At 35.5% G+C, this 27,991-nt stretch overlaps 1 protein-coding gene and 1 pseudogene across 3 annotated transcripts in view; one reads left to right on the forward strand and one right to left on the reverse strand.

The window, feature by feature from the left end:
• PHYHIPL (phytanoyl-CoA 2-hydroxylase interacting protein like) overlaps positions 1-27,991 on the forward strand; it is a gene marked incomplete at its 3' end in the record, with an annotated part of 91,455 nt that overhangs the window by 48,274 nt on the left and 15,190 nt on the right. The gene's annotated exons all lie outside the window — the stretch shown is intronic.
• Positions 24,322-26,292, reverse strand: LOC309834687 (HAUS augmin-like complex subunit 6; annotated as a pseudogene). The gene has a single exon. The product of its transcript is annotated as an HAUS augmin-like complex subunit 6 (transcript).

The following is a 27,991-nucleotide window of genomic DNA, read 5'->3' on the forward strand; positions in this document are numbered from 1 at the left end:
ACATGTAAAAGAATGAAATTAGAACACTCCCTAACACCATACACAAAAATAAACTCAAAATGGATTCGAGACCTGAATGTAAGACCAGACACTCTAAAACTCTTAGAGGAAAACATAGGAAGAACACTCTTTGACATAAATCACAGCAAGATCTTTTTTGATCCACCTCCTAGAGTAATGGAAATAAAAACAAAAATAAACAAATGGGACCTAGTGAAACTTCAAAGCTTTTGCACAGCAAAGGAAACCATAAACAAGACGAAAAGACAACCCTCAGAATGGGAGAAAATATTTGCAAATGAATCCGTGGACAAAGGATTAATATCCATAGTATATAAACAGCTCATGAAGCTCAATATTGAAGAAACAAACAACCTAATCCAAAAATGGGCAGAAGACCTAAATAGACATTTCTCCAAAGAAGACATACAGATGGCCAAGAAGCACATGAAAAGCTGCTCAACATCACTAATTATTAGAGAAATGCAAATCAAAACTACAATGAGGTATCACCTCACGCTAGTTAGTATGGGCATCATGAGAAAATCTACAAACAACAAATGCTGGAGAGGGTGTGGAGAAAAGGGAACCCTCTTGCACTGTTGGTGGGAATGTAAATCGACACAGCCACTATAGAGAACACTATGGAGGTTCCTTAAAAAACTAAAAATAGAATTACCATATGATCCAGCAATCCCACTACTGGGCATATACCCAGAGAAAACCACAATTCAAAAAGACACTTGCACCCCAATGTTCATTGCAGCACTATTTACAATAGCCAGGTCATGGAATCAACCTAAATGCCCATCGACAGAAGAATGGATAAAGAAGGTGTGGTACATATATACAATGGAATATTACTCAGCCATAAAATCGAACGAAATTGGGTCGTTTGTTGAGACGTGGGTGGATCTAGAGACTGTCATACAGAGTGAAGTAAGTCAGAAAGAGAAAAACAAATATCGTATATTAACGCATATATGTGGAACCTAGAGAAATGGTACAGATGAACCACTTTGCAGGGCAGAAATTGAGACACAGTTGTAGAGAACAAACGTATGGACACCAAGGGGGGAAAGGTGTGGGGTGGTGGGTGTGGTGGTGTGATGCATTGGGCGATTGGGATTGACATGTATACACTGATGTGTATTAAATTCATGACTAATAAGGACCTGGTGTATAAAAATTGAGAGTAATTTTCTAACATTAACATAAGTTTTATTGAAATCTAAACCAAGAGTGCCACTCCACTGCCAATGCTCTGAGTCATCCAAGTCCCTGAGCTAAGAATTTTTGCTCAACTAGCTATCCTTGTTTTTGAACATGTTGGGTTTGCATATTTATATATATATATTTTTTTTCTTTTTTTTAATTAATTTATTTTCTTTTTGCGGTATGCGTGTGTCTCACTGTTGTGGCCTCTCCTGTTGTGGAGCACATGCTCCGGATGCGCAGGCTCAGCAGCCATGGCTCACGGGCCCAGCCGCTCCGTGGCATGTGGGATCTTCCCGGACCGGGACACGAACGCGTGTCCCCTGCATCGGCAGGAGGACTCTCAACCACTGCGCCACCAGGGAAGCCCTATATATATATATATATATTTTTTTTTTACTCTAGACAGGAATGGATCCAGATTTCATGGTGATTGAAGTTTATACAAGTTTAGGTGTCTTAATTGAGAAAAAGCAATATGAAATTATGGGTGTAAAATGAAGTACCAGAAACAAGAACAAGTAAAGGGCCCTAGAAGCTTAAGTTTCATTAGTTTCCTGGTAAATTCCTCTCATGATGTAGTATTATTCTCCCCATTTTCAAGGTGAATCACTTGAGGACAAATAATTTAATATCCCCAAAATCACAGAACTAGAAGTGACAGAGATATCAAAGTCTTGTCTGATTTCAAAGCCCATATAATAGAGAAATAGAGTAGCCTAGAAAAATCTGTGGACTACACAGTTACAACAGAAAGTTCTATAAGAGTTCTGAGAGAAGCCTTTTGTAGATCCTGGAGTCATCAGGATAGACTTTCAGAGATGTGGTGTAAGATCAACTTTGAAGCATAGGTTATATTTTTTGAGGAACCTTCATACTGTTTTCCATAATGGCTGTACCAATTTATATTCCCACCAACAGTTTAGAAGGATTCCCTTTTCTTTATATCCTAACACTTATCTTTTTACTTTTTCATAGTAACCGTCCTAACAGGTGTGAGATAATATCTCATTGTGGTTTTGATTTCCATTTCCCTGATGATTAGTGATAATTGAGCACCTTTTCCTCTACCTGTCCATTAAGTGTGTCTTCTTTGGAAAAATGTCTATTCAGGTCCTTTGCTCATTTTTAATGGAATTACTTAGATTTTTTTATTTGTTTGTTTTTGGGATTTTGTTTGTTTTGCTATTATGAGTTCCTTATGTGTTTTGAATATTAACCCCTTATCAGATACATGGTTTGCAAATATTTCCTCCCTATCTGTAGGTTGCCTTTTCATTTTGAGTTTTCTTCGTTGTTCAGAAGCTTTTTCATTGAATATAGTTCCACTTGTTTATTTTTGCTTTTGTTACCTGAGCGTTTGGTGTCATATTCAAAAATAATTGCCAAGGCCAGTGTCAAGGAGCTTTTTCCCTGTGTTTCCTTCTAAGAGTTTTATGGCTTCAGGTCTTATGTGTAAGTCTTTAATCCATTTTGAGTTGATTTTTTTGTATGATTTAAGATAAGGGTCCAGTTTCTTTCTTTTGCATGTGGACATTCAGTTTTCCCAGCACCATTTGTTAAAGAGACTACCCTTTCCTCATTGTGTATTCTTCATGCCCTTGTGGAAAATTAGTTGGCTGTATATGCTTGGGTTTATTCCTGGGCTCTCTGTTCTGCTCTGTTGGTCTATGTGTCTGTTTTTTTGTTTGTTTGTTTTGTGGTACGTGGGCCTCTCACTGTTGTGGCCTCTCCCGTTGTGGAGCACAGGCTCCGGACGCGCAGGCTCAGCGGCCATGGCTCATGGGCCTGGCCGCTCCATGGCATGTGGGATCTTCCCGGACCGGGGCACGAACCCATGTCCCCTGCATCAGCAGGCTGACCCTCAACCACTGCGCCCCCAGGGAAGCCTGTGTGTCTGTTTTGATGCCATTACCATACTGTTTTGATTGCTCAAGCTTTGTGATATAACTTGAAATCAGGAAGTGTGATTCCTCCAACCCTGTTCTTTTTTCTCAGGATTGTTTTGGCTATTTGGGGTCTTTTGTTGTTCCGGATGAATTTTAGGATTGCTTTTTCTTTACTGTGAAAACTACCAATGGAAATTTGATAGGGATTATTTTGAATCTGTGTATTGTTTTTGGTAGTGTGTACATTTTAGCAATATTAGTTCTTTTAATTCTTGAATACAGTATATCTTTCTATTTGTGTCTTCTTCAGTTTCTTTCGTCAGTGTTTTATAGTCTTCAGCGTACAGATATTTCACTTCCTTGGTTAAGATTATTCCTAAGTATTTTATTCTTTTCGACGGTATTATAAATGAGATTATTTTTTTGCTTTTCTTTTCAGATAGGTCATTATTGGTGTAAAGAAATGCATCTGATTTTTGTATGTTGATTTTTATGTGCTATAACTATACTAAATTCATTTATTAGTTTGAACCATTTTTTTGTTGATCCTTTAGGATTTTCTCCATATAGGATTTTGTCATTTGTAAACAGAGGTAACTTTACTTCTTTCTTTCTGATTTGGATGCATTTTATTTTTTCTTGTCTGATTGCTCTTGATACTGTATGATCCAGCAATTCTTCTCTTGGATATATACCCAGAGGAAATGAAATCAGTGCCTCAAAGAGGTATCCATATTCCCATATTAATTGCAGCCTTACTCACAGTAGCTATGTTATGGACACAACCTAAGTGTCTGTCAATGAATAAATGGATAAAATAATTGTGCTATACATATAAACAATGGAATGTTAGCGTTAAAGGAGGAGATCTTGTCATTTGCAACAACATTGATGAACTTGAAGGACATTATGCTAAGTGAAATAAGCCAGACACATAAAGAAAATAACTACAGATTGTCTCCAACTTTCAGTGGTTCAATTTAGGATTTTTTTTCTTTTTTTTTACATTATGATGGTGCAAAAGCAATATGCATTCAGTAGAAGCTGTACTTCAAATTTTGAATTTCAGTCATTTCCTGGGCTACCAATATGCAGTACTATACACTCTTACGATGTTGGGCAGTAGTAGTGAGCCACAGCTCCCTACACTTAAAACCATTCTGTTTTTCACTTTCAGTATAGTATTCAGTAAGTTACATGAGATATTCAACACTTTATTATAAAATTGGCCTTCTGTTAGGTGATTTTTCCCAGCTGTAGGCTAATTGTTCTGAGCATGTTTAAGGTGGCTAAGCTATGATGTCCGATAGGTTAGGCATATTAAATGTGTTTTCAGTTTACAACATTTTCAGTTTACAATGGATTTATCAGTACATAATCCCATTGTAAGTTGAGAAATATTTGTATATGATCTCACTTATATGTGGAATCTAAACAAGTTGAATACATAGAAGCAGAGAGTAGAAGGAATGATGGTTACCAGGGGCAGGAAGGTAAGGGAAATGGAGAGATACTGGTCAAAGAGTAAAAAGTTACTGTTATGTAGGATGAATGAATCTAGAGATCTAATGTAGAGCATGATGACTATAGTTAACAATACTATATCAAGTACTGGAAATTTGCTAAGAGAAGATTTCAGGTGTTTCACCATTAAAAAAAAAAAGGTAACTATGAGATTTTATGTTAATTAGCTTGACTGTAATTATCATTTCATTATGTATATGTGTATCAAATAATCATGTTGTATACCTTATATAAAAGTGTATTAAAGTATACACCTTGTATACAGTTGTATAAAGGTGTATTTTTATTTTAAAATGAAAAAAAGAATAGGTTAAAAATTGGCTAGATTCATTCAAAAAACATTTAATCCTACTCTGGAGGAATGGATCTAAATATTGTGTCACTTCAATGTTATATTTATAATTTGGAAGACCCTCTTTAGAAAAAATACATAATTATAAATAAAATATTATGTATTGGGCCATGTAAGAGGACCATGTGAATGAGGGGCCCTGAATATTAAGCTTCATTAACCTTACGATAAAGCATCTCATTACAATGTAGAAGTACAGATTTTGTATGCAGTATTTTGGTGGGAGGGGGCAGGGAAGCTGTGGAATTATCATACTATGTAAGCTTGCTTGAAACTAGCTGGTGTTGACCACATACAGAAAAATTATATCCTAAGTATTTTAAGAGACTTTTTGATATCCCTTTATCATGTTGGGACTGTTTCCTGCATGTATTCATAAATAAATAAGAAAGTACTATTTAAAAAATTATAAAAAGTAGAAAGCCAAATAGAGTTATGAATAAATTATAGTGTTAATAGCTTAATGCCTTGCATATGTAGGTATTTTTTAGATAGTTTTATATTTATATTCTGAAGTGTGATATGTAAAACTGAAGTATCCATGTATAGGTTTCCTACAATAAAAGTGCTTTTAGTTACCTAGGTGGGAATAAGTAAATTAAAATTTGGCTCACTAACTAGTCTCTCCACATAGTTTCATGCAGCAGGCTTATTTTATACCCCAAACTGTTCTATCCATAATTGCTTTTATAAGTCACAACATAATGCTAATTGGATCCATTTATATGTAAAGTTATTAATTTATTTTCACTTTGATATGAATTGTGACCACTATTTTGCTGGAAGTTTTAGACTTGATCATTGATGCTCATTATTTTACTACATGGAAGTACCTTCATGTATGTCAATTAAATGAATTTGCTTACAGGTTGATAATTTTTCAAGATTATTAATACACAGGGGGAACAAGGGTCATTGTTAAAGAAGGGGAAGGAGGGAAGAACTCTTAGTTGGCATCCATAATGGACAGTATCTATTTCCCTAAGAAAGGATTATTTCATGCAATAATTCCACTTCAAATGCATATCTTCCTCTGAGTTTCTAGTATACTACATGATATTAAGCACAAAACACAGGCCTTACTGAATTCATATAAAAATAACAAAGGGCCAGGTAAATTGAAAAAAGCAGAGAATAGGATTATGCAAACAAGTTGTGTTTGTTCTGTAGTCTTGGCAAAAGGAGCAGCAAAAGCAGTTCAGATCTTAAGTTTAATGTAGATTCTGCCTCTTTTCACACCATTTTTATGCCGAATTGCTAATAACTAACAAAATAAATTGATATGCCTCTTGCCTATTTTATCGGCCCCTGGTTGTCCTTGTAGAGTATTTAATACTATAAAATGGCAAAAAGTTAGGCAGAAATGGTCAACTTTTAAGTAAATTAAAGTTGATCAGTTCTGGTTTTTGTCATTTAAGATTTTTTAAATCAAGAACAACAATATAATACCTCTAAAAATAATGGAACACACTGACAAGTCCCCTCAACTTAAAGAGGAACTTGAGTTCGAGAGAAGTTAAATGACTTAGCTAACAAAGATCGTTGTCAGTAAGAGAGCTTTGACTAGATACTAAGCTTCTCTATTCCTACTGCACTACACCATGGTGTCCCAATTAGTTGCCCTATGGCAAGGAAATATCAGAAAAGAATTAAGTTCCTGGATATAAAGATATTTAATTTGGTCATGAGGTAATGGAAAATACTATTAACTAATAATACATACAAGAAGCTTAAAATTGCACTTGAGAAACATTGTGATAGCTAAGTGTGGAGTTGTAAGTGACTTTAGAGAGAGTCTATTGCAGATCAGTTCTCTTATTTTACAAATGAGGAAACAATGAAGGTTAGGTGATTTACCCAAAACAATACAGATAATTCTAGAGCAACTATCAGAAGGCAGCTGTAGTTACAGTGGTTCAGAGACTACAATTTAATGCCTGCCTCCTGGGTTGAAATTTTGGCTTCTACATCAGTTATTTGACCTTGTGCAAATCCTGTAAACTCTTTTTATCTCAGTTTCCTCATCTGTTAAAATGGGATGATGATAATAATAATAATTACTAATTCATAAATTTTATGAGGATTAAAAAATATATTCAGAACACTGCATAGCAGGTATGTGTTCAGTAAATGTTTCTATTACTAAAAGATTTTGATTGAATGCTCTATTTAAATATAGTCTATTTTAGTTAACCAAAAATCCTTTTATACCTTGATTTGCCTAGTTATTGGGAGAATCTAGGCTAGACCCTTGATGTCTACAGTTGTCGTCTAGTGTTTTTCTTTTCAATCATATAAAATTGTTTCTTTTGTTACAGATTTGTTTTATAACGTAATCATTTGCCAAGGTTTATTTCAGTTTTACTCTCTGAATACTTTTAACGTTTGAGTAGTAAAAAACAAATTTATCTTATCTTTAAAACTTGTTTAACAAAGTGCACTCATTTTCTCATTGCCATTTTGGCTTTTATAAGAAATGACAAAAGAAATCATTGGTATTTTATTTACTATTTTTAGACCATGTATATATATTTTGAGTAATTTAACTGTACAATAGATACCAAATTAGTTTCACTTTTTCATTTACTACTCATTTACTAGTGTTACAGTTCAACTTTAGTGGCAGGGATCACATCCATTATAAAACTGATTAGACAATTTAATTTGGAATTTAACACTGGATATGGCCAAAAGAGATAAGCCCACAAATAGTGTGAAACATTAATCTTGTGCTGCTTCTTATGTCAGTGAAAGCCAGCATCTTGTGTTTCTGCTGTGAACTGGAGTATCCAGTGCTATCTGTGAAGGGTCAGCACCACAGAGATCAACCGGTTTTCTTGGTTTTACACAAAAGATCAAAATTTTGTAAAGTCCATGAGCATTGTAATTAAACTACATTCAGATTCTTTTGAATATTGGTGACTTGGACTTCAGAGTCTGAGGTTCCAGGGTGGTCATATTCCCCTGCTTTTGACCACATAGATTGCCTTTACAAAGAGGAAAAGTTTTCATTAATATTCAGGTGCCAGTGTTCCCTGTAAAATAGTTTTCCTAATATTGTGACAGTTGAATTTTTGTGTCCTCCATTTGTAACTCCTAACCTCTAGAGTAATGAGAAGCTGTGAAAAAGTATTGGTATCAAGAGGTTTCAATAGCCCTGCAGCTGGTTCAGCAAATGCAGTTTCATTATTGGTGAAGAATAAAATAGTACCTCATAAAAGTTTCTTGAAAAGTGAACTGGAATTCCCTTAATAAAGAAGTGCTGTTACATGGATTTAAAACAACCCCAGGAACGATAATCACAGAAAAGAGATTTAAGATCCAAAATTGGGGTGAAATGCTATTTGGATACTATGGTTATTGGGAAATATGCTTTCAAAAAATCTTTATTAATGATTTGGATATGAAATAATGAAAATTGTACAGATAATTAAGATGTGCTATAAGCATTAATCTAAGAGAAATAATTCAGAAAGAGAGGTTTAAGGATTAAGTGCATAGAAAAGAAGTTAATAAAAAGTGATATACTGTGAAAAAATAAAAACTAGAGGCCTGTGGAAAGAAAGAATACTGCAAGCAGGGTGGCAAGCTATAAGATTAAATAACACTTAAAAAACAGGAAATTAGATGTGATCTACAGTGATTTGGTTTTTAAAAATGGTTAAGAGTATATTTGAGCGGGAAGCATGAGGTAATTTAGAGATTATTTATACTCAAATATCACATCAAGATTAGGAAATTATAGCCTTTTTCAGCATATATGTATTTATTCAAAAATACTTGCATATATCTGGACACTAATGAATGTCAGCATATTTAAAGGATTTCGAAAGAAAATAATCATTCAAGACTTGAAGGGATAATCATTCAAGACTGACATTCTGGAGTGAATTAGAAAAGTTATGCATTAATTAGACTAAAGGATAGAGTCACTTAGTATTGCTTTTTCTATCAAAGTAATGTTCAGTTACCCAACATTTATTGTCTACTACATGCTAGATACTATATTAAATGTTTTGTATGTCTACATTGCCTCATTTAATACTCATTGACCCTCTGAGAAAATGGAGGCTTAGCAAGTTATAATATTTACACAAGATCAGACAATTCCTTGTGGCATAGCTAGAACTCAAACCCTTGTCTGTCTAACTAGTATAAACGATCTTAACCAATCTGTAATTAATAGTTGTATACTTATTTATGTGAGATATACCCATCAACATAGGAAATTAATTTGAGTATTAGCAAAATGGAGGTGCGTAATTTGTGATAAATATTCAGAGATATACAAACAAATGCAGTTTACCTTATTGAAAATGAGACTTAAAAAAATTGAATTGCTTTTGGCCCACCTCTGAGATTGCTCATGGGTTCTATTTCTTTTCTTAACTGTGTCCTGTTTCACATTTCCCTTCCTGGATCAGTCCTGAAATTCATTCTTGGCTCTTCCCCTTTGTCCTCTTTTGAATGCTGCCTCAATATGCAAGTCTATTCTTACCTCTCTTTTGTAGTGTAGTATAATCCTTGCCTTCTGTCCTGCATCTTATCTTCTGTCTATTTTAATAACTAAGGAACATTTATCCTCAGTTCCTAGATTCCTTTAATTCTGGAAGTTGGATATCCAGAATTGTAATTTATCTTAAATCTGAAAAACACATATTCAGGTAGATGGGCTACCACTAAATAATTTATAGTAAAACAATAATATATTAAAAAATAATAATGAGTTCAGTGATACCAAAAACATTAGTTAAATTGTTAACTGTTTAGTATATTTTCCAAAGGATATATACATTAACATTAAGCAATTGACTTATTTGAGGTTTCTAACTTAACTGACTGAATTGATTAGATATTTTATGTCATAGACTGATGAAGCTTCACAATGTAAACTCACCAGATGCCAACAGCACCCTCCCCATGTTGTACTGATCAAAAATACCTCCAGACATTGCCAAATATCCCCTGGGTGGGGGCTGAGGGGTCAAAATTAGTAAAGGTATAGACTAATATACATTTTTATTATAAACTCATTCAATTTAATTCCAGACTTAAATTAATGAATTCAGTGAAAGAGTCAGAGAAACAGTACCATGTGAAATTAGACGAGTTCAGTATGAATTACCATTAAGCTGTTCAGTTAGATTGCAAGGATGTTAAGGGCTGTGACCATCGTTTAGGCTTCATGCAAAACAGCTTCTAGAGTACCCAAATAATTTAGTTGATCTTACCACTGGCATCTTTGCCCACACTTCCCTGATCACATATATAACACACAATGTTCAAAATAGAAAACCAGCAAGAAACTAAACTGGGAAAGACAACATAATGTAATGAAAAAAGTCCATCGACTTGGATTAAAAAAAAAAAAGCAAAAAACATGGATTTACATTTTTTTGTTCATTTAATTACCCAGTCTTTAACTGTAGCCACATCATTTAGTTTCCCTAAGCCCTAGTTTATTTATCTACAAAGAAGGGAAATTGAACTATGTATCAAATGGTTTTCAAATATCAGTCCTTAGAACTAGTACCAAGCCATAGAGAAGTTTTCATTAGTCTTCTGTTAAATGAGAAAATATAGAAAATTTAGTCAGTTCTTCATAAAGTTAACTTATTCAATTTTAGAAGACTTTTTATTCTGAGATCAGGTATTTTGACATTTGATGTTAAAATGTAATTTTATTATAATTGTGATTGTAATAAACTACAGTTTTGTTTTTACTCTTCACAAAATAAAAACAATTCTCTTAGTTTTGTATGAAATTTTGCTAATCTGTTGAATGAAAAGATTTGAGAACTATTGACTGGATCTCCAAGGCCAGTCTCAGAAAGAAGAGTGTATAATTCTACAAACATGTAAATATAGCTCTACTGTTTACTTTTATCTGATAATATTATAATAAATTGCATAAGGGTAGTCTGGAGAATGCTGCCACAAAGAATTTAAGTTAAAAAGACAAAAAGGATGAGAAGTTACTACTTTTTAAGTGAATTAAAGAATCTCAGTAAGATGGTCCTTTTGAGCATAAATATCAAAGTAATCTTGTCTACAAGATCTTGGCCAAAATGAATAAGGAAAAATTAAAATAGAGGAAAAATGTCTTTAATACTAAACATTATGGGAAACTTCCATCGGCATTCCACTCACTGGGGTGTCTCTGTTATATAATTTACACATGAAATCCCCATTGTAGAAAGGAGCTTATAATTTTGACTCCTTTTCCTCAGAAAACCATGTGGTATTGCAGGAAAAATAGTGGAGAAGCTCTTAGAAGGGACCTGTTCTAGAACCCTCTGATTTGGTGGATAGAGGGATGGATAGGGAGCACAACTCCACTTGAATTTTCTCTTGTTGCTGTGGATCAGTAGTTCTTGAAAGCAGGTGTGCCAGGGGCCACAGAAAGTGAAGTTATCCACCAGTACCACCTGGTGGGTAATGAGGCATATCCCTAAAGTAGTAAGACACTTTTCTAATGTGAGAACCAGCAATTTAATAAAAAGAATCCAAAATCCAAATAGCTACATATTGTAACTGGAGGAAACAGACCACACAGAATGCTAGAGGTGGCAAACCTGCCCCTGCTCATTGGTTAGCCAAAACCAAGAAAATAATCTAAGATGAAGTTTCTGTCCTCGAATTATCCATGTCTCTGGTTCTTTTCCCCTTCACACAGACTTCAGAATTACTTAACCAGAAAAATAAACATACAATTGCCCCTTCAGATTAAGATCTAAGAGCAAAATTTTGATAGTGTTCTCTTACAGCAAGTGAGGAGATCTGTCCTATGCCAAACCTAAAGATGTGTTCTTTTTCAAGGATAAATACACAGAAAAGTTAAAATGAGACCTAGCTATGAAAAGATTCTACAAAGAAATAGGTGGAGAAAATTTTAGCAATAAGAAGCAGAATAGCATTTATGAGAAAGATTTTCTGTAGTAAAACCATGTAACTTTTATAGATTCTGATTTATATATTCTCAGTAAAATTCAAAATTAGATTTAATAAAACAAAAAAAATGAAAGATTAGATAATAAACCAATATATAAAGAGACCTAATTGTGAACAGGAGAGAATATAAGAAAATTAATAATGCTATACCAACTAAAATTCCATTAGCAAAGAATGGAAGGCACACTGAAGAAAATAAATCAGAGATATGGAGGAAACACTTAGAATTTTTTGCTGAGAATGTAAAGGGAAGGTCAAAAATGAAAGTAGAAGATAGTATATATATGGAGGTCAGAAACAGATACACCTAAACAAAAGATACACCTAAAACAAATTTAGCCAAAAAGATTGAAAGTGAAAAATAAAATGCAGGAAAGAGCAAAAATTTTCATACACACGCAAATTGAAATAAAACAGGATATAAATTATTTCAGAGTATAATTAATGTATTACACTTATTAAGATGAAAATGGTCATTTTTAATTAAAAAGGCTGTAATGCCCAATGAAGCTATAATTACACGCAACCACACATACACACACACACACACACACACAATGTGACATCAAGATATAGAAAGTAAAAAGGAGAAATTAGCTAAAACAATGGTAGAAGGGCACTTCTGTGGTTTTTATGTTTTACATTTAAGTTTTTTAATCAATTTGAGCTAATTTTTGTGTAAGGTGTACAGGTTAAGTAAAGTCTCATTTTTTGTTTTTTTAAGATAAAGATTCCAATTTTTGCCCATCAAAACACGTGGACATTGTAAATAGTAGTAAATGGAATTGATAAAGGTGCAAAAAATAGGCACTGAAAAACTGTAGTTGCGAATACAAATTGATGAAACCTAATGTGATTCAACATTTGAAGTTTGTGGGATTTATCCAAAAATAAATAATCATAGATAGGCACAAAAATTTACATAGAATAGTGTTAACTGAGTGTTATTACAGGAAAACACTGGAAACAATCAATCTACATGTCCAGTGTTAGGATGACTGATTGGTAGAATAGAATACACAAGATTAGAATGGTATGTAGCCATAGGAAATTGTTCATAATATAGTAAGTGAAAAACAAGTTACAAAACAATATTCTATAGTATGTTAATAGTATAGAGAATTACAAATGATTTTTATTTTCTTCTTTGTGTTTTTTCCTAAGAGTTCCAACAATATTCAATGTTACCACTAAGTATTTTTATTTTGGGAGTTTATTGTGAATAAAGCAGAGAACAGTTTCAGGTTTTGTTGTGGTTACTATTTTGAGTTTTATTACTATCTTAATGAGTTTTTCTTTCATGACTTTAAAAATATTGCAACATTTTAAAGTTGTTTTTATGAAGAGAAATGTATTTTTACCCTAGCAGACTGTATCTCTTATTTTTATAATGAAAATTATTAACATATATAATTATTTAAACATATATACATATATAATTTTAATTATAAAATTATAAAATGTCTTCCTTTTTGTACTATGTTAGCTGATTTTTCATCACTAAAACTTTAGGAAGGAAAAAAAGATAAGGTATGAGGAAATTGCTCCTAATTGCTGTTTTTAAGGGAAGTGAACCTAACACCTGCAATTTTTTTCTTAGAAGAACAGCCCAACACTTATTTTTAAAAGTAACTACATTTATTAACTTTTTAAAACACTCTTACTTTATTCAAACTGAGTCACTTATGCCCTTTTATCTACTGTAACTAAGATTTTAGATTGGCTTCTATTATAGCACTCTAGAGAAGATAATATGAGGAAGAAAAATTACTCATTTTTACAAAACTAGGGCGGCCACGGGACAATGGTGTAAAATTCTTGCTAAAAACATAGAGGTCCTCAATAAATAGAAACATGTTCTGTTGCAATGTTTGTCCGAGTACATCTGTTTATTAGGTGGGTGAAATTTTTAATCTTTATTCAAGGTAAAACTGCATTTTTGGATTAATCAAATTGGCGATATACTTCACGAGGTAATCTTGATAACCAAGTAACTTTTTTCTTTTATATATCTTTCAAAAAGATAAAGACATCTCAGGTTGTAAGGAATTTAGCTAAGGACTTTGATAGGTAAATAATTTAAATCTCTGTCCAAAGCTATCAAAAAGAAAAAGTATTACGTATGTGTGTATTATATATTCAAACAAATGAATGTGCATACATGTATTTAATGAAACAAAAAGATTATGTTGCAAGATTTCTATTCTGAACATGACCCTAAAATGAAGGAGTAAGGATTATAATGCATAATGTTTGTTTAGAGTAACTTTTCTAATTCTTGAGAGGGAAAAGGAAAAATATGCAAACTTGAAGAATCTCTTTCTTATAAAATGGATAATTTATGGAATATATTGAATATGTAGTATTCTAGCGATATATATAAATTCATAATGCTGCACTAACACTGGTTTTATATGCATAGATTGTAGTATGTGATACTAAAGGTAGATGCAAAGTGGGTTTATTATCCTTTTGTACACTTAAAAGGTTTTAGTGAGTCTAGATCCTTTTAAGTTCCTTTAGACTCTATCAAAGTTTCACCTAACTTCTTTGCAGAAATTGAAAAGTTGATCCTAAAATTCACGTAGAAAGTCAAGAGGCCCAGAATAGCCAAAATAATCTTGAAAAAGAAGAAAATTAGAGGACTCACACTACTCAATTTCAAGATATACTACAATGCTACTACAGTATTCAAGACAATGTGGTAATGGAATAGAATTGAGAGTCTAGAAATAAATCATACAATAGCCAAGTGATTTTTGACAATAGTGCCAAAGCAATTAAATGAGGAAAAAATAATCTTTTAAAATAAACGGTGCTGAGATCACTGCATATCCACATGAAAAAGAATGAACTTGGACCCCTACTGTACACCATGTATAAAAATTAACTGAGTATGGATCCAAAACTTAAATGTAAGTGTTACAACTGTAAAACTCTTAGAAGAAAATTTAGGTGAAGGAAATTTAGGTGTAAATCTTTGTGACCTTGAATTAGGCAATGGTCTCTTAGATATGACACCAAAAGTACAAGTTAGATAGTAAGAAGTGTGGATGAGGATGTGGAGAAATTGGAACCCACGTACACTGCTGGTGGGATTGTAAAATGGCGTAGCCGCTTTGAAAAACAGTTTGGCCGTTCCTTACCGAGTTAAACAAAGTTACCATTATGAACCAACAGTTCAACTCCTAGGCATACACTCAAGAGAAGAGAAAATATACGTTCACACAAAAACTTGTACATGAGGACTTCCCTGGTTGTACAGTGGTTAAGCAATGCAGGGGACATGGGTTTGAGCCCTGGTTGGGAAGATCCCACACGCCGCAGAGCAACTAAGCCCATGTGCCACAACTACTGAGCCCGTGTACCACAACTACTGAAGCCTGCATGCCTAGAGCCCGTGCTCTGCAACAAGAGGAGCCACCACAATGAGAAGCCCGTGCACTGCAATGAAGAGTAGTCCCTGCATGCCACAACTAGGGAAAGTCCACACAGCAACGAAGACCCAATGCAGCCAAAAATAGATAGATAAATAGATAAATTTATTAAAAAAAAAACTTGTACATGAATGTTCATAGTAACACTATATATGATAGCCAAAAAGTAGTAACAAATCAAATGTCCATCAGCTGACAAGTAAATAAACAAAAGCTGGTATATCCATACAATGAGATATTATTCAGCAATAAAAAGGAATAAAGTCTTTTTACAACATGGATGAACCTTGAAAATATTATGCTAAGTGAAAGAAGCCAATCACAAAGGACTACTTACTACATGATACCATTTAAATGAAATACCCAGTATAGGCAAATCCAGAGACAGGAAACTGATTAGTAGTTGAGGGAAGAGGGGACATGGAGAGGTTGGGCTTGGAGAGTGATAACTAAGGTGTGTAGGGTTTATTCTGCTATTAAAAAAAAAAAAATGTTCTGTGATTGATTGTGGGGCGGATGCACAATTCTGAATCTACTAAAAGCCATTGACTTGTACACTTAAAACGAATGGCTGTATGGTATGTGAATTATATTTCAATAAATCTTTTTTTTAATATCTGATCATTTTTTGCAAGACAACTTAAGTTCATTGAGAGAAGAGCCGAACATATAAAATATATCAGTATAATTTGGCTGTGTTTTCAGTTTACATTTTAATAATTGCTGTTGTTGGAAAAGTGCTTTTGAAATGTTTGTTCTGAAAAAGCAGTTTTCATCTTTTGGATGGATAGAAAGTGCCACTTATTTGTTCTCCATTCAGTATTACCAGTGAGCAGCACAGCCAGAGTTATTAGAATTATTTGGTGTGTAAAGTAGAGAAATGTAGCTAGAATTACCTTTAAGATGAAGTCTTACTGAAAAAGGGAAGCTGCATTTGGAAGTACACTTGATCGTATAGATCTAAGATAGTATTGGCTGGTTATTGAATATTAACAACATGTGGATCACTGTTGTTTCACCGGTTTTAAAGACAGAATCATTGTCTTCTGTCACTTATCTCAAAATCTCAGTTAAAAATTGATTTACACAGCATGAGTAGGAAGCAAGTTACATGTAAACTGGTAGGAATTATTAAATTAAATTCTTATCTTTTTCTTCCCAAGTAAGAAAGCTGCATAGAGGCTAAGTAGGTTTGTAAAGAACTGGGATTATGATAAGTAGCTTGAAAATGAGGGTTCTTGATATAGCATATCCTTTATAGGTTTGAGCTTTATATTGTTCTGAATAGCAAAATATGATATGAGCAAAAGTTTCCTCCTTTCAATAAAGGTAACAAAATTTTAATCAAGTTTTAATAAGTGGAAGAGAAACCATATAAAACAAAGTATTCTAGAAAATAATTGTTTATAACTTTAAGGTTGAAAAGATAACATGCTGGAAGTTTAAATGGCAAAATATAGTATTTTAGTTACTGTCAGTATATTGAAGTATTGTCATTAAATTGGGTCAAATGCTAAATAGCTTTATTTTTTTCTTAAAAAACAATTTTTTCACTGTTGTTTGAAATTATGTAGACAGTCATAATGCATACGATTCCTTTTTTAAATTTAATGTTTATTTTATATTGGAGTATAGTTGATTTACAATGTTATGTTAGTTTCAGGAATAGAGCTAAGTGAGTCAGTTATACATATACATATATCGATTCTTTTTCAGATTCTTTTCCCATATAGGCTATTTCAGAATATTTGAGTAGAGTTCCCTGTGCTATGCAGTAGGTCCTTGTTCATTATCTATTTTATCCATAGTAGTGTGTAAATGTTAATCACAACCTCCAAACATATGCCTCCCTACCACCTTTCCCCTTTGGTAACCATAAGTTTGTTTTCTAAGTCTGTGAGTCTCTCTTTTGTAAATAAGCTCATTTGTATCATTTTTTGAATTAGTTTCCATGTATAAGTGATATCATATGATATTTGTCTTTCTCTGACTTACTTCACATAGTATGGTAATCTCTAGGTTCATCCATGTTGCTGCAAATGGAATTATTTCATTCTTTTTTATTTCTGAGTAATATTCCGTTGAATGTATGTACCATATCTTCTTTAGTCATTCCTCTGTCAGTGGACATTTAGGTTGCTTCCATGTCTTGGCTATTGTAAATAGTGTTGCAATGAACATTGGGGTGCATTTATCTTTTCGAAGCATGATTTTCTCCAGATATATGCCCAGGAGTGGGATTGCTAGATCATATGGTAGCTCTATTTTTAGGTTTTGTTTTTGTTTTTGTTTTGGCTGTGTTGGGTCTTCACTTATGTGCTAGGGCTTTCTCTAGTTGTGGCAAGCAGGGGCCACTCTTCATCGCGGCGTGCGGGCCTCTCACTATCGTGGCCTCTCTTGTTGCGGAGTACAGGCTCCAGATGTGCAGGCTCAGTAGTTGTGGCTTACGGGCCTAGTTGCTCCGCAGCATGTGGGATCCTCCCAGACCAGGGCTCGAACCCGTGTCCCCTGCATTAGCAGGCATATTCTCAACCACTGCGCCACCAGGGAAGCCTTAGGGTTTTTTTTAAATCTTTATTTTATTTATTTATTTGGCTGCATGGGGTCTTAGTTGCAGCACACGGGATATTTGTTGCAATGTGCAGGATCTTTGTTGTGGCGTGCGGGATCTTTTTTGGGTTTTTTTCTTTGTTTTTTTAATTGCGGCATGCAGAATCTTTAGTTGTGGCATGTGAACTCTTAGCTGCGGCATGTGGGATCTAGTTCCCTGACCAGAGATTGAACCTGGGCCCCCTGCGTTGGGAGTGCGGAGTCTTACCACAGGACCACCAGGGAAGTCCCTCTATTTTTAGTTTCTTAAGGAACCTCCATACTGTTCTCCATAGTGGCTGTACCAATTTACATTCTCACCCAAAGTGTAGAAGGGTTCCCTTTTCTTCACACCCTCTCCAGCATTTATTGTTTATATACTTTTTGATGATGGCCATTCTGACTGGTGTGAGGTGATACAACATTATAGTTTAGATTTGCATTTCTCTGATAATTAGTGTTGTTGAGCATCTTTTTATGTGCCTCTTGGCCATCTGTATGTCTTTTTTTTGGTTGTTGTTTTGATTGGGTTGTTTGTTTTTTTGATATTGAGCTGCATAAGCTGTTTGTATAATTTGGAAATTAATCCCTTGTCAGTTGCTTCATTTGCAAATATTTTCTTCCATTCTGAGGGTTGTCTTTTCATTTTGCTTATGGTTTCCTTTGCTGTGTAAAAGATTTTCAGTTTAATTAGGTTGCATTTGTTTATCTTTGTTTTTACTTTCATTACTCTAGGAGGTGGGTCAAAAAAGATATTGCTGCAATTTATGTCATAGAGTGTTCTGCCTATGTTTTCCTCTAAGGGTTTTATAGTATCCAGCCTTACATTTGGGTCTTTCATCCATTTTGAGTTTATGTTTGTGTCAGGTGTCAGGGAGTGTTCTAATTTCATTCATTTACATGTAGCTGTCCAGTTTTCCCAGCACCACTTATTGAAGAGGTTGTCTTTTCTTCATTGTATATTCTTGCCTCCTTTGTCATAAATTAGGTGATGATAGGTGCGTGGGTTTATCTCTGGGCTTCCTATCCTGTTCCATTGATCTGTATTTCTGTGTTTGTACCATACTGTTTTGATGACTGTAGCTTTGTAGTATAGTTTCAAATCAGGGAGCCTGATTCCTCCAGCTCCGTTTTTCTTTCTCAAGATTGCTTTGGCTATTTGGGGTCTTTTATGTTTCCATACAAATTAAAAAATTTTTTTCTTCTAGTTCTGTGAAAAATGCCATTGTTAATCTGATAGGGATTGCATTGAATCTGTAGATTGCTTTGGGTAGTATAGTCATTTTCACAATATTGATTCTTCCAATCCAAGAACATGGTATATCTCTCCATCTATTTGTGTCATCTTCAGTCTCTTTCATCAATATCTTATAGTTTTCTGAGTACAGGTCTTTTGCCTCCTTGGATAGGTTTATTCCTAGGTATTTTATTCTTTTTGATGTGATGGTAAATGGGATTGTTTCCTTGATTTCCCTTTCTGATCTTTCATTGTTAGTGTATAGGAATGCAAGAGATTTCTGTGTACTAATTTTGTATCCTGCAACTTTACCAAATTCATTGATAAGCTCTAGTAGTTTTCTGGTAGCATCTTTAGGATTTTCTATGCATAGTATCAGGTCATCTGCAAACAGTGACAGTTTTACTTCTTCCTTTCCCATTTGGATTCCTTTTATTTCTTTTTCTTCTCTCATTGCATGGCTAGGATTTCCAAACTATGTTGAATAATAGCGACAAGAGTGGACATCCTTGTCTCATTCCTGATCTTAAAGGAAATGCTTTCAGTTTTTCACCATTGACAGTGATGTTTGCTGTGGGTTTGTCATATATGGCCTTTATTATGTTGAGGTATGTTCCCTCTGTGCCCACGTTCTGGGGAGCTTTTATCATAATCGGGTGTTGAATTTTGTCAAAAGTATTTTCTGCATCTATTGAGATAATTATATGATTTTTATTCTTCAGTTTGTTGATGTGATATATCACACTGATTTTTGTGGATATTGAAAAATCCTTGCATTCCTGGGATAAATCCCACTTGAAAATGGTGTATGATCCTTTTAATGCATTGTTGGATTCAGTTTGCTAGTATTTTGTTGAGGATTTTTGCGTCTGTTCATCTGTGATATTGGCCTGTAATTTTCTTTTTTTGTGGTATCTTTGTCTGGTTTTGGTATCAGGGTGATGGTGGCCTTGTAGAATGAGGTTGGGAGTGTTCCTTTCTCTGCAATTTTTTGGAAGAGTTTCAGAAGAGTAGGTGTTAACTCTTCTGTAATGGTTGATAGAATTTGCCTGTGAAGTTATCTGGTCCTGGACTTTTGTTTGTTGGATTTTTAATCACAGTTTCAATTTCAGAACTTGTGATTGGTCCGTTCATATTTTCTATTTCTTCCTGGTTCAGTCTTGGAAGGTTGTACGTTTCTAAGAATGTGTCCATTTCTTCTAGGTTGTCCATTTTATTGGCGTATAGTTGTAGTAGTCTCTTATGATCCTTTGTATTTCTGTGGTGTCCGTTGTAACTTATCCTTTTTCTATTCTAATTTTGTTGATTTGATCCCTCTCCCTTTTTTTCTTGATGAGTCTGGCTAAAGGCTTATCAATTTTTTTTATCTTCTCAAAGAACCAGCTTTTAGTTTCAATGATATGAGATTTTTCTTGTTTCTTGAGGTAAGACTGTATTGCTATAAACTTCCCTTTTAGTACTGCTTTTGGTGTGTCACATAGGTTTTGGATCATCGTGTTTTCATTGTCATTTGTCTCTAGGTATTTTTTTTTTTATTTCTTTGATTTCTTTGATTTCTTCAGTGATCCATTGGTTGTTTAGTAACATATTGTTTAGTCTCCAGGTGTTTGTGTTTTTTACATTTTATTTTCTGTAATTGATTTCTACTCTCATAGTGTTGTGGTCAGAAAACATGCTTGAAATGATTTCAATTTTCTTAAATTTATCGAGCCTTGATTTGGGACCCAAGATGTGATCTATCCTGGAGAATATTCCATGTGCATTTGAGAAGAAAGTGTAATTTGCTGCTTTTGGATGGAATATCCTATAAATATCAATTAACTCTGTCTGGTCTAATGTGTCATTTAAGGCTTGTGTTTCCTTATTAATTTTCTGTTTGGATGATCTGTCCACTGTTGTAAGTGGGGTGTTAAAGTCCCCCAGTATTATTGTGTTACTGTCGATTTCCCCTTTTATGGCCATTAGCATTTGCCTTACATATAGAGGTGCTCCTGTGTTGGGTGCATATATATTTACAATTGTATCATTTTCTTTCTAGATTGATCCCTTGATCATTATGTAGTGTCCTTCCTTGTCTCTTGTAACAGTCTTTATTTTAAAGTCTATTTTGTCTGATATGAAGATTGCTACTCCAGCTTTCTTTGATTGCCATTTTCATAGAATACCTTTTTCCATCCCCTCACTTTCAGTCTGTATGTGTCCCTAGGTCTGAAGTGGGTCTCTTGTAGACAGTATATATACAAGTCTTGTTTTTTTAAAATCTATTCAGCCAGTCTGTGTCTTTTGGTTGGAGCCTAATAATCCATTTACCTTTAAGGCAATTATCGATTTGTATGATCTTATTGCCATTTTGTTAATTGTTTTGGGATTGTTTTTGTAGGTCTTTTTTCTTCCCTTCCTCTCAGCCTATCACAGGTATGACTCACTTAACAGCAGTGTGGTTTTTTGTAAATCCATTAATATCCAAAGATATTTTGATCATTTGATTCTCAGTAATTCAGGGCCCACACTTATGGGTGAACTTCAGCTTCCTCATCAGAGAGCTAAAATCTCTAAAGCAGTATGTATGTAATAGTGTACCTAGCTTCTTGAAGATACCCCAGGGCTAAATGTGAATCTGTATCTCCTAGCAGTGGCTCTCAAGCTTTTTATTGAGCCAAAGAATTACCAGGGAAGCTATTTAAAATGCAGATTTCTAATCCTCATTTTAGACCTACAGAATATACGTTTTTTTAAGATGTATCCCAGGTAATTCCTCGAGTCCATCTTAGACAAGTCATTTAAGCTCCCTAGCTTTGGTATCATTACCTGTAATATAGGTACAATATCACTGTCTTACAGAGGTGTAAGAATTAAATGATATGTATTATTAAGTATCCAGGAATAGTTCTGGCACTTTGTAGATGCTAATATGATAGTTCTACCTTCTCCTTAACGTGTTAATTTTGGATTTACCGATACTAGGTTTCTTAAGACTAAAGGATAGTTTCCCAGTAGACTTACAGAGTCCCTATTTGTTCTATTAACTAATAAAAGAATATGGCACCTTAGGAGAAGCTTTTCTCTTTCTCTTTCTTTTCCACTGCAAAGAAGGTAGTTATTTGTGGTTTTCTTCTGTCTTTTCTCACACAAAAAAAGACTGGCCTTCAAACTTGGATCAAACAAGCAACAGAGAGAAAGTAAGCCAAAATGAGTGAGAGAAGATGAACTATTAAGCCCATCCACTTCCACAACTCTTCCCTAAAACTTTTCTCCTCTTTTTGCCAGTTTCTTGGCAAATTGGACAAGGCTGTGATGGTTAAGAGTTGAGGCTAGACACAGGGGTGCTGTAGGTGCTATCACCCTTCCAGAGTGTGCTTAACCTCCTGGTTCACAGAGGGCAATGGCATGTATTCACTTGGATGCTAAAGACAAGCCCGTTTCTTGGCCAGGGGGGTCTGACTACATGGAGCAGGACACTGTACAAGAGGCCTCACATCTGACTCCCATTTAGAGTACAGAAGGCCCACTCTTGCAGCCATATCCTACATCCTGGCCCTTTAGTTACTTATAGGAGGTCTTGTTGGTATATTAAGGAAGGAAAATAGGGTCAAATCCTAGCTTCACCACTGACTTAGCTGTGTAACACTGAACAAGTTATTTAACCCCAAATTCAATTTTCTCAAGTAAATTTGAAGCTGTTCTGTAGGCAGTGGGGACCTGATGGTTTTTGAGGAGGAAAGTAACTATCAAAATTAGCTCCCTTGGGCTTCCCTGGTGGCGCAGTGGTTGAGAATCTGCCTGCTAATGCAGGGGACATGGGTTCGAGCCCTGGTTTGGGAAGATCCCACATGCCGCGGAGCAACTAGGCCCATGAGCCACAACTACTGAGCCTGTGCATCTGGAGCCTGTGCTCCGCAACAAGAGAGGCCGCGATAGTGAGAGGCCTGCGATGAAGAGTGACCCCCGCTTGCCATAACTAGAGAAAGCCCTCGCACAGAAACGAAGACCCAACACAGCCAAAAATAAATTAAATAAAAATAAATAAATAAGACCCCAAGATCACTATTTAAAAAAAAATTAAAAAATTAGCTCCCTTAACCTGCTATATAGCACAGGGAGCTCAGCTCGGCACTCTGTGATGGCCCAGTTGGGAGGGATGGGGGGTGGGAGGGAGGGAGGCCCAAGAGGGAGGGGATGTGTGTATGATTATGGCAGGTTCACTTCACTGTGCAGCAGAAACTAACACAACATTGCAAAGCAACCATACTCCAACCAAAAATTTTTTAAATTAAAAAATTAAAGAAAAAATGAGCTCCCTTCCCCCAAAACAGTGGCCCTCCAAAAAAAAAAACAAACACAGACTAATTTTTTAATTTACATTTTTTCTGTTAAAAAAAAAACTAGAGTTAAATTCTCAAAGTCTAAATTAGACTAAATATAAAACTGCTATACAACCCACTGAATGGATTTATAGTTAGTGTCCCTCAAAAGTATCTAGTCATCTTCCACCTTTTTCCTTTTTTCTAAATTCATCCTGCTCCAGTCTTCACTATCATCACATGCACTTTATTCCATCAAACATCATTTTTCAGGATCAACCTACCTGAATAATCATTAAGCCTCTTTAGAGCTTTCCCAAACATAATATTGTCATTTTGATTATATACCCCAAAGCATTACTTTCCTCACTTTTTTTGTTTAGTACCAGAATGTTCTAAAAAGAAACAATAAAAGTTGTTTATTTCCCTAAAAAGAAAGATCAGTATATCCAATGGCTATTAAGTTATCCACTTAATAAAACACATCAAAAACTACTCATCCTTATGTTAATTATCTGAAATTAGAACATAATGAATTAGTTAACCTAATACTTTGCCATTTACTTCATGCTTACAAGATTATGCAAGAAACCAAAATGGCTTCTCATAACTTGTTTGCTTTCCAAATACTTCACATTTCAACCCCATATCTATACAGAGAGAGAAAATCCAAACATACTCTCCTTACCTAAAATCAGTAGAGAGGGCTAAAAAGCATTATTTAGGACTTTTTTAGACCTTGAAAAACAGTTACACTTCCAATGTGTATTTAAATTACAAATCAGTTTTTATCCTGTGACATTGCTTCAACTTAAGTTCATCATAGTTAAATTGACTGGGCTACTGTTTCATCTTTCAAGTCAGATGGAGATTCTTTTGCATCAAGACTCTTATTCAAGATTTCTTCTTCAGCAAAATTGACTGTTAAATTAGGTAGAAGTTCTCCAAGACTACATGGTATTGTGGTTCTCAATCTTTGTTCCACTGGAGAAAACCTAATTAGTGGTGAAAGAGACTGTTTTCTTTCACCAAGGGACATGCATGAAGATGGTTTTGTATAGTCAATGTGCAAATCATGAGTGCCCAAAAAGTTAAGCATATCATCAGTTTGCATGTATTGGGAAGTAAGGCTCAATTCTGGTTTGTGTCTTTCAAGTGTTTCAGGATTAGAGAGGCAAATTTCTTCCCTTTGCTTGGACAGAGATTTCTTCAGAGCTTCATATCCACTGCAAGTAGCCTGTAAATTAAAGTCTGATTCTGGAGTATTCTGTCTTCCTCCCACAACACCTTCTGGGAAAATGCCACTGTGCATAGGACTATTTGGTTCCAGTTTAAAATTGGCCTCTGTACTACTGGAGCTATTAAGACTTAAGTGACCAACTTCTTTTGGAAGAGTTTCATGTAATATGCCAAAATCACTACCTTTAAAACTGGAACTAATTCCACTTGATATCTGAAAAGAATTCCATAACATACTTTTATGCATGGAAAGATCTTTGTAAGAAGCTTTCGAGTGGTCTGATATTTTAATATACTCTTCTTCACTGCTACCTATGACATTTCTCCTATTGCCTACAGCAGGGGAGAATGTCTCTATTTGGCTAGTTTCTAAAAGCTTGTTCTGTAAAGCTGTACATTCGAAATCTTGCTTACAAATTATGTCCTTATTTAACAAATCTGACAGATTTTGTTTTGTTGGTTCACCTGTGCAACTGGTCAGCACAGGTTTCTGAAGCACACACTTGAGGCAATCTGAAACAACTTTCTCTTCAGGCAAATGAGCCTTTCTCTCTGAAATTTGGTCTCTTTTTCAAGGAAGTGAAGGTCTATTGCCAGTCTTGCTTGGTTAGCCTGACAATGTTCATATTTCATTACTTTCAAGATTTCATTTAATAACTGAATAACTGTTAAGAGATTCAATTTTCCAGCCTCTTAAACATTTCCTACGTGCAGCTGACACATTTGTTTCTCAATTTTGTCAAGTAAGAGCCTTGGAATATTGATAGCAACATTAGTTCCATCTAAAGTATATTGGTTTTAAGGACTGAACTAACAACTTCTCTTTTTCCAAAGCCGTGAGTGTTTCATTCACTGAAGCCCACAAAGACCGAACCTTTTGAATTTTCTCTTGTATATTAATTTGGTCATCATAGGGTTCCATTTTTTTAATTTGGTTTTGCTGTCCTATACATTCTGATCTCAAATTTCGTATTTGTTTAACTGACAGTTGTGCATTTTTGGGTAACAATCTTCTCTTTGCAAAATTTGTAAAACTCTGTTATGTGCTACATGGCATCTGGCAATGCACTGGCACAAATCTTGTGGCTTTACGTTAAATATCTCTAAAATGTATAGAAGAATTTTTAGAATGGGTTTTTATATAATTTATTGCAACAAAACTTGCAGAGTGATACATCAGATGAATAAATTTAGGACCACCAGGAGAAAGAAATAGTGAACCAACAACTTGAAGAAAGCTACTTCCACATTCAGCAGAAATCTTTTTTAACCATTCACAGCAAAGTTTTCGGAATTCAGTATCACATTTTTGGTCAAATGGAGGCCAACAAAGTTTGAAAACTTCTTTAGTGAGAGACTGGTCAAGGGTTTGAAACAAAAAATAAGAAGCTATCTGAAAGGCATCACTGTTCAACTTGTCAAACGTGTTCACTCCGAGGTGCGTGTGCGACACGATCTTTCCACCGGCTATACTCACCGAGCCCGGCTCGAAGCTGAGTGCCTGCAAATACATCCAGATATGCTCCTTCTCGAAAGAAGTGACCCAGGCCGAACTCATCTTCGCGGTAGGCAGGGCCCGGCAAAGGAAGAAAGCGCAGTCTCCAACGACTGAGAGGGCCCCTCAGGCTTTTTCCCTACAGGTATCCTGAGATGGCGGTGGCCCCTCCATTGCCACCACCTGATCCTCTTGCCCAGAACCATTTCGCCTCACATGCCTCAAGTGGCCTGAGACTCTAAAGTCTCAGGGAATTAGAGCCTCTAACGGTAGTACTGCACAGCGGCCAAAGCGAAGTCACCACCCCTTGTATGTTATTTGTGCTTTCTCGTTGCTTTTAATATTTTTTCTTTGTCTTTAATTTTTGTCAATTTGATTAACATGTGTCTTGGCCTGTTGCTACTTGGGTTTATCCTGCATGGGACTCTATGCGTTCGAGACTGAATGTTTCCTCTCCCACATTAGGGAAGTTTTTGGCTATAATCTCTTCAAATAATTTCTTGGACCTTTCTCTTTCTCTTTTCCTTCTGGGACCCGTATAATGTGAATTTATTGCATTTAATGCTGCCCAAGAGGTCTCTGATACTGCTCACTTACCCATTCTTCTGCCTCATTTATTCCACTATAGATTCCTTCTAGTGTATTTTTCATTCCAGTTATTGTATTGTTCTTCAGTGTTTGTTCTTTAAATCTTCTAAGACTTGTTAAACATTTCTTGTGTCTTCTCGATCTGTGCCTCCATTCTTTTTCTAAGATCTTGGATCATCTTTACTCTGAATTATTTTGGGGGAAGATTGCCTAACTCCACTTCACTTACTTGTTCTTCTGGGTTTTTATCTTGTTCCTTCATCTGGAATATACTCCTCTGCCGTCTCGTTTTGTCTGACTTTTCTGTGTTTGCGGTCTCCTTTCCGCAGGCTGCAGGATCGTAGTTTCTCTTACTTCTGGTGTTTGCACCCTTGTGGGTGAGTTTGGGTCAGGGGCTTGTGCAGGTTTCCTGGAGGGAGGGACTGCTGCCTGCCCACTGGTGTGTGGGACTGTGTGTTGTCCCTCTGGTTGACAGGGCCATGTCAAGGGGTGTGTTTAAACTGGCTGTGAGCTCAGTACAACTTTAGGCAGCCTGTCTGCTGATGGTTGGGGCTGTGTTCTCCCTTTGCTGGTTGTTTGGCCTGAGGCATCCCAGCACTGGAGCCTGCAGGCCGTTGGGTGGAGCCAGGTCTCAGTGCCCAAATGGCCACCTCTCGGAGAGCTCGTGCCAATCAATATTTTATGGGGCCTCCACCTCCAGTCTCCTTGCCCCTCCTCTGCACCACAGCCAACCCACACCTCCCCAGGAGACCCTCCACAACACACAGGGTGGTCTAGCCCAGGCTCCTGTGGACTCACTGCTTTGTTCTGGGTCCCAGTGTACGGGAAATCTTGTGTGCACCCTCCAAGAGTGCAGTTTCTATTTCCCCCAGTCCTGTGGAGCTCCTGCGCTCAAGCCCTGCTGGCCTTCAAAGCCAAATGCTCTCGAGGCTCCTCCTTCTGGTGCCAGACCCTCAGGCTATGGAGCCTGACCTGGGGCTCAGAACTATCACTACTGTGGGAGAACCTCTGGGATATAATTATTTTCTAATTTGTGGGTCTCTCACCCAAAGGGTATGGGATTTGATTATATCACGGAAGCGCCCCTTCTACCGACTCGTTGTGGCTTCTTCTTTGTCTTTGGGTGTAAAATTTTTTTTTTGGTAGGTTCCAGTCTTTTTAGTTGATGGTCGTT

This window comes from Grampus griseus (genome assembly GCF_964374135.1).
Source record: "Grampus griseus genome assembly, chromosome: 16".
Classification (NCBI taxonomy): Eukaryota; Metazoa; Chordata; class Mammalia; order Artiodactyla; family Delphinidae; genus Grampus; species Grampus griseus.